Consider the following 15013-nt stretch of genomic DNA (forward strand, 5'->3'; position numbering starts at 1 on the left):
AAGAGTATGTGAATGACGCTTGGTTTCCCGCCTCAGGCAACTCTCTGTGTGGAGTTTTCACATTCTCCCCGTGACTGCTTGGGTTTCCTCTGGGTGCTCCAGTTTCTCCCCGCAGTCCAAAGATGTGCAGGTTAGGTGAATTGGCCGTGCTAAATTGCCCGTAGTGTTAGGTGAAGGGGTAAATGTGGGGGAATGGGTGGGTTGCTCTTCGGAGGGTCAGTGTGGACTTGTTGGGCCGAAGGGCCTGTTTCCACACTGTAAGTAATGTAATCTAATCTAAACCAGGGGGTACTGTCGGAGAGAGCAGATTCAAAACGGCAGAGGAGGGAATCTGCGCCCAGGGATCTGGGTGGTGGCTCTGGGGATAATATCAGGAACGGGGCGGGGTTGGCAGCCGGGGCGCGGCGGAGTGCAGGCGGGGCGCTGGGAGCTGTTCATCTCCTTGGGTGCTGCCTCACTCTGACAGATCCTTCCGGAGCTCACACTGCCCCCAAAACAGGACCAAATAAGCAGGCAGCTGCAAGGCTGTCTGTCCCAGCCAGGACCACAGTTCCCATCAGCAACTGCTGATGTATTTCTCTCCATTTCATTCCCCACACTGAGCCAGTTTGATTTTTTTTTGTTGGAGAAATTCAGTTGACGCGTCTTCCACCCTCCCTCCACACCCCTCTGTTCACATTGAGGGGCTTGAACCGAACACGGATTACAGTAGACTGCTTCACGAAGTGGTGTCGAACAGGTGAGAAGATGCATTTATTTTTAGGGGAGGACTAAAGCATGAGCTGAAAATGGAAATATTTCGTTGTCCGTGAGCTGATACTTGGCCAGGCAATCATGTCTGGAGTTTTTTCTCTATTAAGCGAACAACAAAGGGGACAGGGTGGTGGGAGGAAGGAGAGAACATTCAGAGTGGACAGTCTAAAGTGAACAGACGCTGTGTTGTAACCACTGGGGGAATAAACACACACACACACTTTTAATAACAGTTACAGCAAGCGGCGCTTACCGTGTTTTGCATGGGTGCCCCTGATGAGATGGGGGGGGGGGGGGAGTCTGTCCGGCACGTACTTCACAAGACCAATTCAAAAGCATTAAAATCTGAACGATTGGCCTAACACTGATTTTTTTTTGGGGGGGGGGGGGATAGTGCCCAAAGTGACACCCGAGGCCTTCTTATCTTGTGCATCGATTTAAAAAAAAAACAAATGACAGATTTTGCGGTTCGGTGAAAGGCTGGGGGGGGGGGGGTACCTTGTGGATTTTGGAAGGTAGTTGGTGGCTTTTGGTTTTGTCGCTTTGTTTTCGAGCGCTTTCGCATCGCCTAACGTCCAGCAGCAGTTATTAAATCACTGAGATGTGTAAAACTTCAAGGCATTTGCAATTGTTCCCTCCGCCACCACCCCCCCCCCCCTCTTCTGTTTTCGTTTTATATAACCTGCGAGCATTCTGAGCGATTGCAAATGCAGTGGGGTTGAGACAGAGCTCCATTTGTGTAAAAACCGGCGTGTGTGACTGAGAGAGTTGTGCTGCGAGGTGAAGTTGGCCCTCAGTTTAACATGTGAGCCAACCGAGCTTTCGGGAGAATACGTTGAAAACCAACACGGCGTCAGGCTCTTCAATCTCCTGGGATGAGATTTACCACAACTATCGCCAGTTGGACGGCTACTTAACTCCCATCCTCGGACCAGTTGCCTAGCGACATTCACATGCTTGCGGGCAAATCAATGAGCCAGCCACCCCCCCCCCCCCCCCTGTTGAGCGTACAAATCATGTAGAGAAAAACACACACACACACTCACACAAAATTACAGCCATTGTCGGAGAGGACGAGTGAAATTCCGAAGTTACGCTAAAAGATGTATGCCGAGGTTGTGCTGAGGATGTAGGCTATAATTAAAAATAATTGTGGAGCTCAGTATTCATGGGCGTGACATTTAAGAGGAGACTGCTTTCCAGACGATTTGAGATATGGCTTTATATATTTTTAAGGCAGAAACAAGTTTTGTTTTGGCCATAATCGATGTCTGTTACAGAAGTGACGAACCTCCACGTCGGTTAATTGACTGGGACCGCTGATATTGCAAAAGCTGTCTTAATACCAAATGTACATGCAGTGCTGTCCCACTGTACTCCCCAAATGTACATGCAGTGCTGTCCCACTGTACTCCCCAAATATACATGCAGTGCTGTCCCACTGTACTCCCCAAATGTACATGCAGTGCTGTCCCAATGTACTACCAAATGTACATGCAGTGCTGTCCCAATGTACTACCAAATGTACATGCAGTGCTGTCCCACTGTACTCCCCAAATATACATGCAGTGCTGTCCCACTGTACTCCCCAAATGTACATGCAGTGCTGTCCCAATGTACTACCAAATGTACATGCAGTGCTGTCCCAATGTACTACCAAATGTACATGCAGTGCTGTCCCACTGTACTCCCCAAATATACATGCAGTGCTGTCCCACTGTACTCCCCAAATGTACATGCAGTGCTGTCCCAATGTACTACCAAATGTACATGCAGTGCTGTCCCAATGTACTACCAAATGTACATGCAGTGCTGTCCCACTGTACTCCCCAAATGTACATGCAGTGCTGTCCCACTGTACTCCCCAAATATACATGCAGTGCTGTCCCACTGTACTCCCCAAATGTACATGCAGTGCTGTCCCAATGTACTACCAAATGTACATGCAGTGCTGTCCCAATGTACTACCAAATGCACATGCAGTGCTGTCCCACTGTACTCCCCAAATATACATGCAGTGCTGTCCCACTGTACTCCCCAAATGTACATGCAGTGCTGTCCCAATGTACTACCAAATGTACATGCAGTGCTGTCCCAATGTACTACCAAATGTACATGCAGTGCTGTCCCACTGTACTCCCCAAATATACATGCAGTGCTGTCCCACTGTACTCCCCAAATGTACATGCAGTGCTGTCCCAATGTACTACCAAATGTACATGCAGTGCTGTCCCAATGTACTACCAAATGTACATGCAGTGCTGTCCCACTGTACTCCCCAAATGTACATGCAGTGCTGTCCCACTGTACTCCCCAAATATACATGCAGTGCTGTCTCACTGTACTCCCCAAATGTACATGCAGTGCTGTCCCAATGTACTACAAATTGGCTTGTGTATGTGTGTTGGGGTGGGGGGGGAGGTTTGAAGGATCATATTGGGCCTTGAAGTTGGAATGATTTTCCTTTGATATTACCAATTACCAACTAATGATTTGAAGATTGATCCGAACTGTAAGGTAGTTATGGGTTTTTTTTTTACGTTTCCCTACAGTGTGAAACAGGCCCTTTGGCCCAACCAGTCCAAACTGACCCTCCAAAGAGTAATCCACCCAGACCCCATTTCCCTCTGACTAATGCACCTAACACTACGGGCAATTTAGCACGACCGATTCACCAAACCTGCACATCTTTGGATAGTGGGAGGAAACTGGAGCACCCAGAGGAAACCCACGCAACACAGGGGGAATGTGCAAACTCCACACAGTCACCCGAGGCTGGAATCGAACCTGGGACCGTGGTGCTGTGAGGCAGCAGTGCGCATCACTGAGTTTATGAGATTGTGAATTGCACGGATAGAGTGGAAAGTATGAAGCTTTTTCCCAGGGTGGTGGAGTCAATTACCAGGGGACACAAGTTCAAGGTGTGGTGGTTATGGAGAGGTAGGGTTTTTGAAAGAGATGTGTAAGGCAAGTTTTTCACACCAAGGGTGGTGAGTGCCTGGAACGCACTGTCAGAGGAGGTGATGGAAGCTGACACAATGGGCTCGAAGGAGATACAGTAATCAGAAGTTGAAGAGACAGGTCAGGTTGGAATACAATAGGTAGCAAGGAATGCCTGTTCGATTAAATTGCATTTACTTCAATGCAAGAGGGCTGACAGGTAAGGGCAGTGAACTCAGGGTGTGGATAGGTACATGGGAATGGGACACTATAGCCATTACAGACGCATGGCGAGGGGAGGGACAGGACTGGCGGCTTAATGTGCCAGGATACAGCTGGTTTAGGCAGGACAGATGTGGCAGAAGGAGGGGAGGGGGAGTTGCATTTTTGATTGAGGGGAGTATCACAGCAGTGATCAGAGATGACATAACTGAAATATCATCCAGTGAGGCTTTGTGGGTGGAGCTAAGAAATAAGAAGGGGATGGCGATGTCATTGGGGTCGTATTATAGCCCCCCCCCCCAAGTAGTCAATGAGGATTAGAGGAACAAAATGCAGAGAGACTGGGGAGAATTGCAGGAGCAATAGGGTTGTCATTGTAGGGGATTTTAGTTTTCCTAACATGGACATAAACTGCCAGAACATTAAGGGATTAGATGGGCTGGAATTTAAGTTTGTTCAGGAAAGTTTCCTCAAGCAGTATATCGAGAGTCCGATTTGGGAAGGGGCAAAACTTGACCTACTCTTGGGAAACAGAGCAGGACTGGTGAGGGAGGTGACAGTGGCGGACGATTTTGGGACCAGTGCTATCAATTTTAAAATAGTTATGGAGAGGGACAAAACTGGTTCACAGGTTGAAGCTCTAAATTAGGGCAAGGCAAATTTTGATGGAATTAGACAGGAGCTCGCAGGGATTGATTGGAGTAGTTTGTTTACAGGTAAAAGGACGTCTGGCAAGTGCGACACCTTTAAAAGTGAGATCGCTGGAGTTCAAGGTCCGAATGTTCCTGTGAGGGTGAAGGGCAAGGTTGGCAGGAATAGGGAACCCTGGATGATAAGAGATATTGAGGTTCTGAGCAGCACAAAGGAGGTGTGGCTCGGGTACAGACAGCTGGGATCAAGGGAATCCCTGGAGGTATATGAAGGATACAGGAGTTTACTGCAGAAGGAAATCAGGGGGGTGAAAAAGGAGCATGAGATAGCCTTGGCTGAGAAGATTAGGGTGAATCCAAAGAGGTTCTGGATGTATATTAAAGGAAAAAAAGAAGAAGGACATGTATGTGTAGAACTGCAGGAGATGGGTGAGGTTCTCATTGAATATTTCTCCTCTGTGTTCACCGTGGAGAAAGACATGAAGACACAGGAACTTTAGGAAGTTAGTGGTGATATCTTGGGACAGTCCATATCACAGTAGAGGAGATGTTGGACCTATTGGAATGCATGAAGGTGGATACATTTCCTGGTCCTGACCAGATATATCTAAGAAAACTGCAGGTGTTAAAAAACAAATGTGCGGAGCCTCTGGCTGATAATTTTGCATCATCATTAGCCATGGGTGAGCTCCTGGAAGATGGGAGGGTAGTGAGTATTGTGTCACAATTCAAGAGCAGCACGGTGGCTCAGCGGTTAGCACTGCTGCCTCACAGCACCGGGGTCTCAGGTTCGATTCCAGCCTCGGACGACTGTCTGTGTAGAGTTTGCACGTTCTCCCCGTGTCTGCGTGGGTTTCCTCCGGGTGCTTCGATTTCCTCCCACAGTCTGAAGATATGAAGGTTAGGTGAATTGGCCATGCTAAATTGTCCATAGTGTTAGGTGCATCATTCAGAGGGAAATGGGTCTGGGTGAGTTACTCTTCGGAGGGTTGGTGTGGCTAGTTGGGCTGAAGGGCTTGTTTCCACACTGTAGGGAATCTAATCTAATAAAGGGCTGCAAAGAAAAATCTGAGAACTATAGGCCAGTAAGCTTAACATCTGTGGCGGGTAAGTTACTTGAGAAGATTCTGATGAATAAGACAAGATTTGATTAGAAGTATTCAGCATGGCTTTGTGAGTGGGAGAGCATGCCTCACAAATTTGTTAGAGTTCTTTGATGAAGTGACTAGGGCAGGCAGGAGATGTAGTCTATATGGATTTTAGTTAAGGCCTTTGATGAGGTACCACATGGTAGGCTGTTTTGGAAGGTTAGATTGCGTGGAATCCAGGGACAGCTGGCAAATTGGATACACAATGAGCTTGATGTTAGGAAGCAGAGGGTAATAGTGGAAGGATGTTTGTCAGACTGGAGGCGTGTGACTAGTGGAGTGTCTCAGGGGTCAGTGCTGGGCCCATTACTGTTTGTTATCTGTATCCGTGATTTGGATGAGAATGTACAAAGGCATGATTAGTATGTTTGTTGATGACACTAAGGAAGGCGGTATCATGGACAGTGAGGAAGGTTATCAGAAATTGCAGCAGGACCTTGATCAGCTGGGGAAGTGGGCCGAGAAATGGCAAAGAAAGTTTAATATGGATAACTGTAAGGTCTTGCATTTTGGAAAGTCAAAAATGGAAAGACATTTTTCTCAGCATGGACCAGTTTGGGCCAAAGGGTTTGAATCCGTGCTGTAGGACTCTATGACTCTGTATTTTCTAAAAAGCTGAAAAATTGTAGTAACAGCATTGTTCGGTTTTATTTACATGATCATCACTTTCCATGTACTTCTTACTTATCTGCAATGTTTCTTGTTTTATTGAGGAGTTTACAAACAACGAGTGAACAATAGTCAACTACAACAGAAATAGAACCCACACGCCCCTCCAATCCCCTATCCACACCTACTACTTTCCCCTCCCGCTGCAAGAGTTACAAAACCTGGGCCCACACCACCTCCCCTGACCTCTGTCCAAGGCCCCAAAGGATCATTCCAAATCTGGCAGCTATTTACTTACATATCCTCGAATCTCGTTTATTGCATCCATTGCTGTGGATGTGGTCTCCTCGATATTGGAGAGACTGAGTGCAGACTCGCAGAATGGCTCAAGGGACATCTCTGGTCCTTACACACTGACCAACCCCACCTTCTGGTGGCCATCTGTTTCAAATACCCCTCCCACTTCCCAGATGACGTGTCCATTCTGGGCCTCCATCACCACCTGACCAAAGTCATCCACAAACTGGAGGAGGAACACCTCATTTTCTGCCGAAGAAGCCAACAACCACATGGCCTCAACATTGAATGCACCAGTTTCCAAATCTCCACCCCACCCCAGAACTAACCCTCCGACTCGGCACTGCCGTCTTGACCTGACCTACCTGTCCACCCTCCTATCCGCTCCACCCTTCTCACCTCCTAAGTGATTCCACCTACTGGCATCCCAGGTACCTCTCTCCCAGCCCCACCCTCCCTCCCTTATTTATTTCTCAGCCCCCTTCCCCCTCCCCAGTCCTGATGAAGACCCCTGCCTGAAACGTTGACTCTACTGCTCCTCAGATGCTACCTGACCTGCTGAGTTTTTCCCCGCACTACATTCTATCTCCTTTTACACCCTCAGCTGCCTATAATAGGTGTGAAAAGAGAAACAAGCTCATAAATATTAAAAAAAAGAAGCAAAACAGACAAAGTTCAAAAGGTTCATCAACATATCATGAGAGAAAAATAAGTTAAGGTTTGAGGTTTAAGTGCATTACCAGAGGAAAACAAATCTTAATTTGCTTGATATTCTGATCATTTACCACCCCCTCCCCCCAACCCCATACCATTTCAGTTTGTATTTTGTGACATTGTTTATATTTTGGGTACAATCATCTTGATGTTTCTGTTATATGACTGTCTGTGTGGAGTTTGCACATTCTCCCCGTGTCTGCGTGGGTTTCCTCCGGGCGCTCCAGTTTCCTCCCACAGCCCAAAGATGTGCAGGTTAGGGTGGATTGGCCATGCTAAATTGCCCGTAGTGTTAGGTGCATTAGGCAGAGGGGAAATGGGTCTGGAGGGTCGGTGTGGACTTGTTGGGCCAAATGGCCTGTATCCACGCTGTAGGGAATCTAATCTAGTTATGGTGACTGAGTTTTCCAAGTAAAATAGCAGGACTAAAGGTGAAACTTTACATATCATGTGTGATCTCTTTTATGTGACAGGAAGATACCATTCTTTTCTGAAAATGATTGCATTGTCTCTTTCAAGAGAATCACTGATCAGAGCATTGCGTAAAACATACCGAGTGAAGGCTGATAGCACTCTCCTGTTGAGTTGAGGGTAACACAAAGTGACTTGCAGCGTTAAAGTGCCAGGAGCAGGGGGCTGAAGGCATTGATGCATAATGAAGGTCACATTTGTAACTTGTGAAATGATAAAGTTAAAAATCACACAACACCAATTATAGTCCAACAGGTTTATTTGGAAGCACTAGCTTTCGGAGCGACGCTCCTTCACCAGGTGGTAGTGGAGTAAGGAGTGGTGTTGTGTGATTTTTAACTTTGTCCACCCCAGTCCAACACCGGCATCTCCAAACCATGTGAAATGATAGCTTACCTAACAGTAATGTAATGATGTTATATTGTTGGATTTAAATTCAAAATTTAATAAAACTAGCAGAGTACAAAGGCTAACATGAGGAGAAATTACAAATAGTACAGGTATCAAGAAACATTTTGAGGATGAATTGAGCTCCAGAATTAAGTTATTATTTAGAGTGAATATCAATCAGTGAACAACATTGTAAATTGCCTCTACTCACTCTCCCAGAATGACCTCAGTAGTTAAAGACCAACTAAAGTTTATGACTTTTGACACATTGGGCATAATTTTATGTTCTAATGCCTGTTGATACCACTGTTAACATCACATACATCAGCGATCATAGGCTGTCTAAGGATGTACACGAAGGTTTCAACAAAGTATGAACTGTTGACATGATGATAAGTTGAATTTATTGTCACGTGTACCAAGGCACAGTGAAAAGCTTTGTCTTGCGAGGAATACAGGCAGATCACAGAGTTAAACAGCATAGAGCATAACCAATTAGAAATGATATTGGGACACTCAACAGCTGAAAATCCTGGTTAATTTGGAGCAGTATTCAATGACCATGAATTAGGGATGAGGTAGCTTGGTGTTATCACAGATTTTTGTTGAGGTGTGGGAAAGGGGCAACAAAATTAAACTTGCCCATGTGTGAGATTGTGGCAGCGTTTTGTGTTTGCACCTGGAGGGAAGATTGGAAAGGTATGTGTAGGACACAAAACAAATCGTGTCCTTGTTTTTGATTTTTAATTTTTTTGTTGTTTGTAAAGCAGCAGCTTGCAAATGCCTTGAATGAAATGAATGGTTAGAGTCAATATGTGAAAGCCCAGTTTTAGAAAGCGATTTAAAAAAAAATGTTTCGGATATCCGTACCATACATGTGCTATTTTATTGGAAAAGCACTGGTGAAGACAGGGCTTGTTACTTGAGCTGAATTATATTAAAATAAGTCATTCATACTGGTGTGTATATTAAAATTCCATGAGTCAATTTTCAAGAAATGAAATGCTGCACCTATCTGTGGTATCGCTGGAAATTAGAATCATGTACTTTGTCATATTTCACAAGTCTGAAGGTTAGCAGATAAGAAAGTAAAATGGAAACAGTCAATTTATTCGGAGGATGACAGCTGGCTGTCAGACAATTTTACCAAGTAGGTATGGCTGGAGGTCACAAAGGAGATGAACAATTTAAATGTTGTGCTGAAGAGATAGATCCAGTTGAGGAAACAGTTTAACGAGCCCTTGAGAGCATTGATCAAAGATACTTGATGGTTGAACACTGCATTTAAAACAACCAAGTGACCTCACGCACTTTGTTAACAGCGAGGTGCAGAAAGATTAGACAGAGATGATCCAATGAGGGACTTTCCTGAAAGCCAGGGAGTTTAGCTGGCTACCTCCAATTCTACTGAAATCACAGGTACGGCACCACAGAGGAGTCAGAGAGTGTGGAAACCTTTTTTTTTGTTATTTGTGCACAGCATGTGAGCGTATCTAGTTAGGTTAGTACTTATTCCCCATTCCTAACTGCCCTTAAGGTAGTAAGCCATTCTGTTGAATTGTTGGAATCAATATAGCGTAGATATATTTGTAGTGCTGTTAGGGAAGCCGTTCCAAGATTTTGACCTGGGACAGTGAAGGAATAGTAATGTAATCTGAAGTCTGCTTAATGTGTGGGAAAACATTGGCTTTTGAAGACCGTTCATATTTTTTTCCTGCTGCTCTGCCCTTAATCCTGCCTCCACTTGCCTGAGAAAATTCCACCCAAAAACGTTGAGAACTGCTGACTTATTACATACTGTGCTCAGTAATCGGAGTGTCAGTGAATAGGGGAGTGTTAAGCCGTTTGGGAATACAATATCATGGAATAATGGATGACTTACAGGAAATTTCAATGCTATGTGTTATATCAGTAATGTGTATTAGTGAATATACCCAAAACTATACCTTTTTTTTTAAAATGATCAAATGACATTGTACGTGATGGGTGGAAGGTTTATAACAGGCATCTGAAGATAATTGGCTTGGAAGTATTAGCTTTTGGTATTGGCTTTACAATTCAGGGGTTTTTTTTCTGTTCAGTTTTTGCGCTAGCATCTACTTCAGAGTGTATGCTAAATTTCATGTGCTTGATAATATTTACCCAAGAGGATTGATTATCAAGTGCTAGAATTAAAGGTGTGACATCTAATTGCCAGCATGTTGTTTCTAAGGGAGAACAAACAGTTGTTTCTCCAGTATTTGCTGATGCCAATTATAAAACTCAGAAATTTCTATCATTAACTAAGGTTGTTAGAGGTTTAATGTGTTTTACTATAGTACAGCTAATGTCTTAAAGCAATGATTTCAGTTCTACAAATGCAACACAAATGGATCTGTAAATGGGCAATAGTCTAGTTTGTTAATCTAATATATTAGTATTTATATTTTTTTTTGCCTGGGCCACAAAGCTGTCATGTGATTTGTTACAAACATGCAAATTTTGAACAAAACCAGTATAAAGAGATGTGGCTTGCTTTCCATGCTTAAGACCAAACCAAGCTGATTTAAAAGGATGAATAGCTTATCTTTAATCGGCAAATTCAACAGTTGACACAGTTTGTGTGTGTGTGTGTGTGAGATCTCCGAGGGAACTGAGAAACCAGCCATAACAAGATCAGTTACCAAGTCAGGTAGAATAGTATTGTTACAAAATGTGTAGCCACGTGTAAAAAAAACCTATATATTGATCGATCCAAGGAATCAAGGTTTTGTAATTCCTGCCGTGGCATTTTCTTTAAAGCAAGAACATGTTTATCACAGACACACTATTGTGCTAGCAAAGGTGCTGGAAAGTTTGTCAGTGCCATTAAGAAATTCAGTGAAATAATGTTTCTTTTATGGTATTTGTTTCTGTACAGATTGTGTTTCTAATCTTGTAAATTGAATCAAATACTTAACATGTGCTCATGGAATGTTTGTGTCTTTTGTCTAATAATCTTTCGTCTGATCATATTAAATTCTTTGGCTTCTATTTTAAAGGGGTTATTAATACATCTATTTTAAATAGATTAATGCTTTTCCGATGTTAGGCTTAAGGTACATAGGCATTTCTGCGATACAATAAGTGCAATGAAGTCTTAGTATTTAGAAATCCATCATCTCTACTTCAAATATATTCAATGGCTCAGCTTCCACAGCCCTCTGGATGGAGAATTTCAAAACTGCACAACCGTCTTGAGTAAAAAGATCATCATGGTCATAGAGATGTACAGCACAGAAACAGACCCTTCGGTCCAACTCATCCATGCTGACCAGATATCCCAACCCAATCTAGTCCCACCTGCCAGCAACCAGCCCATATCCCTCCAAACCCTTCCTATTCATATACCCATCCAAATGCCTCTTAAATGTTACAATTGTACCAGCCTCCACTACATCCTCTGGCAGCTCATTCCATACACGTACCACCCTCTGCATGAAAATGTTGCACCTTAGGTCTCTTTTATATCTTTTCCCTCTCACCCTAAACCTATGCCCTCGAGTTCTGGACTCCCCCACCCCAGGAAAAAGACTTTGCCTATTTATCCTATCCATGCCCCTCATGATTTTGTAAACCTCTATAAGGTCACCCCTCAGCCTCCGATGCTCCAGGGAAAACAGACCCAGCCTGTTCAGCCTCTCCCTATAGCTCAAATCCTCCAACCCTGGCAACATCCTTGTAAATCTTTTCTGAACCCTTTCAAGTTTCACAACGTCTTTCTGATAGGAAGGAGACCAGAATTGCATGTGATATTCCAACAGTGGCCTAACAAATGTCCTGTACAGCCACAACATGACCTCCCAACTCCTGTACTCAATACTCTGACCAATAAAGGAAAGCATACCAAATGCCGCCTTCACTATCCTATCTACCTGTGACTCCACTTTTAAGGAGCTATGAACCTGCACTCCAAGGTCTCTTTGTTCAGCAACACTCCCTAGGACCTTACCATTAAGTGTATAAGTCCTGCTAAGATTTGCTTTTCCAAAAATGCAGCACCTCACATTTATCTAAATTAAACTCCATCTGCCACTTCTCAGCCCATTGGCCCATCTGGTCCAGATCCTGTTGTAATCTGAGGTAACCCTCTTCGCTGTCCACTACACCTCCAATTTTGGTATCATCTGCAAACTTATTAGCTATACCTCCTATGTTCACATCCTGTCACCACCTATTTCTCCACATTCTATATCTTCCATGTCCTTCTACACAGTAAAAACTGAAACCCTTTTCACCTATGCTAATCTTTAAGCCATGCATCTAACACCTTTTAGATTCTTTTTACCCTATCCTAATTTACCCTTGGCTTTCTATGTTTATATACTCTGTCCCCTCCTGTCCCATTCTGAATATCATTATAAAAAATACATTTTTAAAATTATGCATTCACAGGATGTGGGCATCACTGGCCAGCCAGCATTAATTACCCATTCCTAATTACCCAGAGGGCAGCTAAGTGTTAAGCATAGTACTGTGGGTCTGTAGACACATGTAGGCCAGACCAGGTAAGGACAGCAGTTGAAAAGCACAGCCAATCACGCGGCATCCGAGGATCAGGAGAATCGACATTTCAAGCATAAGCACTTCATCAGAGTTAGTGCTTGAACTGTCGACTCGTCTGCTCTTCAGATGCTGCCTGACTGGCTGTGCTTTCCCAGCACCAAACTTTTCAACTCTGATTAAGCTCTATCTGCCATTTCTGTGCCCACATCTCCAATCTGTCTATATCCTGTTGTATCCTTTCACAATCGTCTGCTGTATCAGTAATTCCACCAATCATCATGTCATCTGCAAACTTATAATCAGACCACCCACATTTTCCTCCAGATCATTTACATATATTACAAACAACAGAGGACCTAAGACTGATCCCTGTGGGCACCACTCGTTACCCATCTCCATTCTGAAAAACACCCCTCCACCGCGACTCTTCTCTGACTAAGCTAGTTTTGTATCCATCTAGCCAGCCCGTTCCGAATCCCAAGTGATTTTAGTTTTTGTACCAATCTGTCATGTAGGGCTTTATCAATTATTAAAGTCCATAAAACCTGCATCCATAGCCTTCACATCATCAATCATCTTTGTCACCTCTTCAAAAAATTCAATCAGGTTGATGAGACATGACCTTCCCCACACAAAAACCATGCTGCCTGTCACTAACTAGTCTATTTTCTTTCAAATGTGCATATTTCTTGTCCCTCAGTATCTTCTCCAAGAGCTTCCCCACCATAGATGCCAAGCTCGCTGCCTATAATTTCCTGGCTTATCCCTGCTTCCTTTCTTAAACAAGGGAACAACGTTGGCTAATCTCCAGTCCTGTGGTCAAAGAGGATGTGAGGGTATCAGCTAATGCCCCAGCTATTTCTTTCCTTGCCACTTGCAGAAACCTTGGATAGATCCCATCTGACCTTGGGAACTTGTTTCCTGGTCATCATTAGGAGAGGCAATTGCCAGTGGTAGCTGGACTATTAATCTAAAGACTCAGATAATGTTCTGGGGACCTGGGTTTGAATCCTGCCATGGCAGATGGTGAAATTTTGAGTTCAATATTTGGAATTAAGAATCTAACAGTGACCATGAATCTATTGATGACTTGTGGGAAACCTCATCTAGTTCACTAATGTCCTTTTAGGGAAGGAAACTGCCATCCTTACCTCATCTCGTCTCCATGTGACTCCAGACCCACAGCAATGTGGTTGACTCTCAACTGCTCTTTGGGCAATTAGTGATACAAACAAAATTAGAGTGTTATTTATTGAATTCAGATTCCACCATCTGTCATGGCAGGTTTCGAACCTGGGTCCCCACAACATTGTCTGGGTCGCTGGATTAATACTTTTGTCTTGAAGATTCTACTTTCCTATTTAGCTCCTAATTGTTCTAATTTGATTCACTCAATCTATATGCAGATTAAAGTCACCCACAATTACAGACGTTCCTTTACTACACGCATCTCTGATTTCCTGTTTAATACCTTTCACAATGTCACCGCTACAGTTTCGTGGCCAGCACACCACTTTTTTTTTGTCCCCAGTATTTCTCAATTCTACCCACACAGATTCTACATTGTCTGTCTGGGCTAATTTCTTTCATCAACATTGTCTTTATATCCTCTTTCACCAGTAGTGCCAATTCACTGTCTTTTCCTTTTTTGACTGTCCTTCCTGAATACTGAATATCCCAGAATAGTCAGTTCCCATCCCTGGTCATTCTTCAGCCATGTCTCTGTAATCCCAACTTTATCATAGCTATTTACACCAATTTGCATGATTAATTCATTAATTTTATTTCAAATAGTCCATGTGTTCATGCACAACCTTAAGTTGTCCCATTCCCACCTTTTTAACTGAGGCCTTGACACTGGCCTTTAATTCCTCTGCCTATCATTTCTCTTATTTCCCTTTTCTGTTTTCTGTTCTTATCCCTGACTCCCCTTCGTCTGACTCCTTGCAAAGGGCTTTTGCCCGAAACTTCGATGCTCCTGCTCCTCGGATGCTGCCTGACCTGTATTGCTTTTCCAGCACCACACTCTCGACTCTAATCTCCATCATCTGCAGTCCTCTCTTTTGCCTCCTTGCATATGTTCCCATCCACTGCCACCGCCCCCCCCCCCCCCGCCGCCCACACCCCCCGTCTTTCTGCATGGCAGACAATGACTAATGGAGGTGGGAGAGTCCAGAACTAGGGGTCATAACTTCAGGATAAAGATAAAACTTTTAGACCATAAGAAATAGGAGCAGAAAGTAGGCCATTCAGCCCATCGGGTCTGCTCCGGCATTAAATCATGGCTGATAAACT

The 15013-nt window shown here is 44.0% G+C and overlaps 1 protein-coding gene across 4 annotated transcripts in view; it reads left to right on the plus strand.

Annotated features, from left to right (window-relative positions):
- Positions 1–436: 436 nt before the first annotated feature.
- fstl5 (follistatin-like 5) overlaps positions 437–15013 on the plus strand; it is a 505241-nt gene continuing 490664 nt past the window's right edge. For 3 of the 4 annotated variants that reach the window (XM_072573241.1, XM_072573184.1, XM_072573249.1), the window contains exon 1: positions 438–739. The gene's annotated coding sequence lies outside the window, so the exon portion shown is untranslated. Of the gene's footprint in view, positions 740–15013 lie in introns of all 4 variants that reach the window. The other variant, XM_072573289.1, reaches the window with a different exon arrangement.

This window comes from Chiloscyllium punctatum, chromosome 1, assembly GCF_047496795.1.
Source record: "Chiloscyllium punctatum isolate Juve2018m chromosome 1, sChiPun1.3, whole genome shotgun sequence".
In the NCBI taxonomy this organism is placed as follows: domain Eukaryota; kingdom Metazoa; phylum Chordata; class Chondrichthyes; order Orectolobiformes; family Hemiscylliidae; genus Chiloscyllium; species Chiloscyllium punctatum.